Source organism: Tyto alba, unplaced genomic scaffold, assembly GCF_018691265.1.
Source record: "Tyto alba isolate M040663 unplaced genomic scaffold, T.alba_DEE_v4.0 Super-Scaffold_8, whole genome shotgun sequence".
NCBI classification, from domain to species: Eukaryota; Metazoa; Chordata; class Aves; order Strigiformes; family Tytonidae; genus Tyto; species Tyto alba.
This window is the reverse complement of record NW_024881329.1, coordinates 22,081,281-22,087,180: the sequence shown is the minus strand read 5'-3', so window position 1 is coordinate 22,087,180 and position 5,900 is coordinate 22,081,281.

Here is a 5,900-nt window from a genome sequence, read left to right as displayed (position 1 = left end):
AACCCCTGAAGTCTACAGCATTAGCAGGAAAAAGCCAACCTCTTCTTCTCCAGGGGGGCTGGGGGCACATGGCTTTTAAGGAAGGAACGAGGGAGGGAAAACGAATAAAAAGAGATGCAAATATTAGCAGCTAGATCCATAATATCAGCCCACAGCTACACCAGTGGCCCTGTTCCTGCAACCCAGCGAGCCCCGGGCAAAGCTCTCCTGAGCATCAATGGGACAGGCAGGATCAGGCCCCTCGAAAATACAGTTTTGAGCAGAATTACAGGATAACCACGCAGGAGCAGCCTATTTTTCTGCCGCGTTTAAATTTGTTTCATTTGCAAACCAAATGATATTCTGCAGGTGCTGAGAATTAAGCCCGCATTATTTTTAATAACTATCAAATTAATGCATTCAAACTGGTAATAATCAAAGCAAATATAATTTGCGCCCGCAACTTAAAATATGCATAAAAGACCAAAAGGACATTTCCCCACCCATAAATGCGTTTAACGCTCTCTAAACAAAATGACTGCGAAAAAACCTGCCGGTTAAAATAAATAATAACTTGTGATGCTTTGGATTCAGCCAAGATCTGGGGGAACAGAAGCGATGAATAAACACAGAAAACACAGAGGAAATGATGAAAGGGAGGGAAGGGAGGAAAGGAGGAAGGGAGCGACTCCTACTCGCGGCTCAGGACCCCGGCCCTGCGCGCAGAGACCGCGAACCCCGGCCACGGACCCGCACCCCTCCTTTTCTTCGGGGGGGGGCCCCGCAGGTTTCCTCCGGTAGGGATCCGCATCCCTCGCCTTCCTTTCCCCGCATCCCTCGCCTTCCTTCGCGGGGAACCGCATCCCTCCGTCCTTTCTTCCTTCGCGGGGAACCCGCATCCCTCCATCCTTCCCTCCTCGGGTGGCGGGGGGGGGGGGGGATACGACCTGCATCCCTCTCCTTCCTCGAGGTGACCTGCGCCCCTCCACCCTTCCTTCCTCCGGGGAGGCACCTCCATCCCTCCACCCTTCCTCTCCTCCAGGGCAACCCGCATCCCTCCATTCTTCAAGGGAGGAACCCGCATCCCTCTCCTTCCTCCGGGAGCCCCGCATCCCTCCCACCCGTCTCCCCCTGCACCGCTCCATCCCTCCTTCCCCCGCATCCTCCTTCCTCGGGGGGCGGCACGTCCACGCTGCGGGAGCGCCGGCTCCTCCGAAACGCCTCGGCTCCGCTGCCTGCCCCCCGCCCCCCCCCCCCCCCCCGCCCTCCACAGACACCCACACCCACCCGCGCCCGCCCTTCGCTCCTCTCTCCCGCGGAGCGGAGCACCGCGCAGGCAGCGCGGGGCCGCGGTCACGGTCACGGTCACGGTCACGGTCACGGTCACGGTCACGGTCACGGCTCCTACCTGCTGCCCGCCGCTGCCCGCAGCCTCTGCGCTGGGGGGGAGCGGCGCGCGGCACTTTTCATTCATGCTTTCACACTCCCGGCCCTCGCCGCCGCCCCTCATTGGCTCGGCCCCGCCTGACGTCACCTGCCCTGACTCCCACCCCTCTGCAGCGCCTATCGGTTCATCAATGGGCGGGGGAGGGGCCGGCAGCGGCGCGCACACGCGCGTCGCCGCCACCCATCACCCCCCCACCCCCCCCCCCCATCCCTATCACCCCCCATCCCCAACCTCCCCTTCATCAGCCCCCCCCCCCCCCATAGCCACCATCCTCCCCATCATCACCCCCCCCACACCCACCGCCCTCACCGTCATTACGGCCAAACCCCCCCAGCACCACCACCGGCACCCTCAGCACCCTCCTCAGCACCCTCAGCACCCTCAGCACCCTCAGCACCGTCGCCTTCAGCACCACCACAATCATCGGCAACACCCGCAGCACCATCACCACCATCACCACCACCTTCAGCACCACCATCATCACCACCACTACCATCACCCTCAGCAACACCAGCACCCTCAGCACCCTCAGCACCCTCATCCCCCTCCCCGGCCTCCCAGGGGGCTCAGCCTCTCCCACCCGCAGCCACTGCCCGGACTGGGCCGCACTGGGCGGACCCGGACGGAAATCGAACCCTTTGAACCCCTCAGCCTCTCTATTAATCACCCTTCGATTTTCCCTGTTAGAATACAGATAGCATCAAAACTCATAACAAAAATTTTCCTCAAACAGGAACGGGTGTTTGGGAGCGGGTTGTTTGGTTTTGGGGCTTGTTTTTTATTTTTTTCCTTTTCTCTTAAAATTCCTCTTTGCCTTGATTTTTTTTTTTTTTTTTTTTTTTTTTATTCCTACTGTGGAAACAGCCAGGTTGGGGCTGCGGGTTGCGGGTTTGGGGCAGGACAGTATTCATGAGGTTTCCCTCCTTCCCAGAGCCACATTCTCCTGCTGCACGGTCAGTGGCACATCCTCCCCCATCGGGCCCCTCTCTCCCAGTTGCCCCCACTGGGAAAACAGGAGCCCACTGGTCTGGCTCCCGTCAGGCCCAGTGTTACAGCCCTGGGAGTGGGGAAAGGACGACAGGGGACATTTGGGCAATAAAACCCACGGGGCGAGCAGGGAAGGGGCTGGGGTGGCACTATCCCAACCCTGGGGGGGCTCCCAAACCTACCCCGGGGGTGTCCCAGCAGCCTGGTCCCGCTTCCCCCCAGGGCTGGGGCTTTGCCCCGCCCTGGACCCTCCCCGTGGCCTCCAACCTGTGACCCCCCAGCTGCATGAAGGGCTTTTTTTGGGGGGGGCGTGGGGGGGTGTGAGCCTTTCCCCCCGCCCCCCCCCCCCGTGTTCATTTCCAGCCCTGGTTGGGGGAAAACCGGCGGAATTCGGGAACATCCTGCCGACTGCTCACTGCGGGGGGCCCGCAGCACCCATCGGGGACTCCCCTGGGGGCACCCGCGGGCACCCACCCCACCCCCCCCCCCAAGCCACCCCACGAATTGCAGCTCCCAAGCTGCAATTTAGGGCAAACGGCCCTTTCCGACCACTTCCCCGAGCCGTTCGCCCCTCCGAGGCAGGTGTCCCCCGTGATTTCTCCCTCCGCGTTTTCCCCCGTGACCCACCTGGGCCGCTCTCCCCACGCGAGCGGCTGTTCCCCCGTGGGCAGAGCCGTCGGGGCTGGGGGTGAAGCAGCGACCGGAGCCGGAGCCGCGGGGCTGTCCTGGAAGAGAAGAGACGGAGGGGGACGGTTAAAGAGCGGCAACGCCGAGATGGGCGCCCACGCAGCCCCCACGCGTGGCCGGTCGCAAAGTGGCTCCGCGGGGGCCCGGCGGGCCCGACTTTAACCATTCCCCACCCTCGCTGAGACGGGTTTTTGAGGACACAGCCACACGCCTTCCCCTGTTTTTATTCTCCTTTTTATTAAATCCACGTAAAAAAAAAAAAAAAAAAAAAAAACAAAAAAAAAAAAAAAACCAAAAAACCCTATATTTTAGGGTCCTGCAGAAATTAAAATTATTTTTTTAACCCGCCAAAAGAGGAAACACGACAAATATTGCTATTTATCCCGAGACACGCTGCAAAGACACGGATTCAGCTTTCAAACTTATATTCTCCCTGGGATTATCCCGATGACAGTGCATTTTTTTTTTTATTTATTTTTTTTAATATTAACATCGCGTTAGACACATTCCGATCCGGGAGGATTTAGGGTAGGACACCAGCGATTTGCAGAAGATGTTCGGGTGTATTTTGAGTTTCATTAGCAAATAAAAACCTGCTCCACGTTTTGCTGCTTTTCTATAAAGTCGCTTTAGGCAAACTGAAGACAGACAAAAAACGCCAATAAATACAAGGAGCCGTTGCCGCGATCGCGGGATCACACGATTCACGACAGATTTTAAGATTTCCAGCCCTAAAATTAGCACGCAGACCATTGCATAAGAAAAAACTTATTTTGGGGGGGGCTGCCCAGGGCTAAAAATGGAGCTGAGCTGGGCAGGACCTGACCTGGCGGGTATCAAGTGCCGGGAATTCACGCACAAACCGAAAAAAAAAAAAAAAACCAACCGCTGCACGATTTTATTTTTTCCGTGTAACATTTGAGCACGACCTCCTCTCCTTCCCCGCGCCAATGGGGGGAATTAAGGACAGACCTCAGGGATGCGTATTTTTAAGAAAAATAAGGAAAATAAAAATAATAAATAAATTTAAAAGATTCCTTGGCAAAAAAATAAAAAATAAAGCCGGGTGCCCGGGCCGGGAGGAGGGTTTCGGCCGGGGCATGGCCAAGGGCAGCTCCGAGGCTCTTAGCTTGCCCCGAATAGCTGCTAAAAAGCCCCAGAAAACCCCCAAATCCCCTTATTTTCGGTGCCTTCCCGGCCTGCTGCCAGGGGAGCCTCGGCGGAGCCGCCCCAAGGCAGAAACTCGCGGGGAAGGGTCAGAAGCAGCGCGGACCTGAGTGGCGGGGGGGGGAGGAGGGGGGGGGGAGAAATGAAAGCAATTCACCATCACGAGAAGTTTGCGAGGGGGCAGAAATCCCTTCCTTGCCCCTCCGCTCCGCACCCGGCCGCGCTCAGACGCGGAGGGAGGAGGAAGAAGCGCGTAACCTCCGCGCTGGGTCTATTGTAACGCGGATTGCAGCCGCGTCCGGCGGGATTTACTTATCGGATAACGAGGTGCGGATCGGGGGGGTCCCCCAGTTCTGCTTATCGCCCCCCCCACCGCTCCTCCCCCCCCCCCCAAAAAAAAAAAAACGGCAAAAGCGGCAAAACCCGGCCGGGATCGCGGGGAGTGGCCCGGCCCTGCCGCTTCCAGGGCCACCCGTGTGCGTGTCCCCACTCAACGCTCCGCGCTGCGGCCCGGCCCCTCGCAGCACCTGCGGCCGCTCCCGCGGGGAAACCGTTTGCAGGAGGGGGATTTGAGGGAACACCAGCCCCCCCACCCCCACCCCCCCCCCCCGCCACGGGCGCGGGGATCGCTCTGCGCCCACGCACGGCGAGCATCCTGTCGAGCAAAGCACAAAGCCCCGTGGGCAGCGTCGTTGCCTGCTCCGTGCCCACGGCCGGGAAATTCACTGGGCGAGGAGGGCAACAATGAGCCCACGGACACGCGTGGGTGGGGGGGTGGCGACGACCGGGAAAGTCTGTATCCTACCAGGCCTCTCCTCGCACCCGCCGCTCCCATCCCGTGCCCACAGCGGCGGGGGGATTGCGGAGGGGGGGGGCCTCTGCACCCCAAAATTTAATCTCCAAGCCGGGGGGGGAGGCAGTGCAGTCCCACACACACCCGGAGTGGGTTTGGGTCACCCCCGAGACCGTGGAAAAAAGACGCTGGCTGCTGCCGAGGGGAGCGGGCCGGGGGTATTTCCATGATAATCCCGGCCCGGGGTCGCCGTGGAGGGAGGGGGCGCGGGAGAAAAATCCGGGAGGGTCGGGGGGACCGTGCCCGGGCGTCCCCAAACTTTCTTAGCTCAGATGCAGGGATGCCGGGGGGGGGGGGGGGAAGGAGGAAAAGGGGGGAGAAGGAAAAGGCGGGGAGAAGGAAAAGGGGGGGAGAAGGAAAAGGGGGGAGAAGGAAAAGGGGGGAGAAGGAAAAGGGGGGAGGCTCCCACCTGCCCCCAGCGCTTTGGAGGCAGCGCCGAGCCCGCAGCCGGCCCCGGGGGGATCCGCGTCCCCGGCCCCCCCCGCTCCCAGTCCCGCTCCCAGTCCCGCTCCCAGCCCGGCCCCGCAGCGCTGCCGCCCCCAGACCCTAAAAAAGCTACTTTAAGAGACGGACCCCTCCACCAGCCCCCCCATCTCCGCCGGCTTCCCCCCTCCCTCCTGTTTTTTGTTTGTTTTTGTTTTTTTTTTTTTTTTTTTATTATGATTTTCTCACCAAGTCCAATAAATTGCGCGGCTCGTCTGGCCTCAGACGTGTTCAGCAACCCAAGCCCCGCGGGCTTTTGTTCCGCCAAGTCTCACATTGTTTGTCCGACTGCGGGGC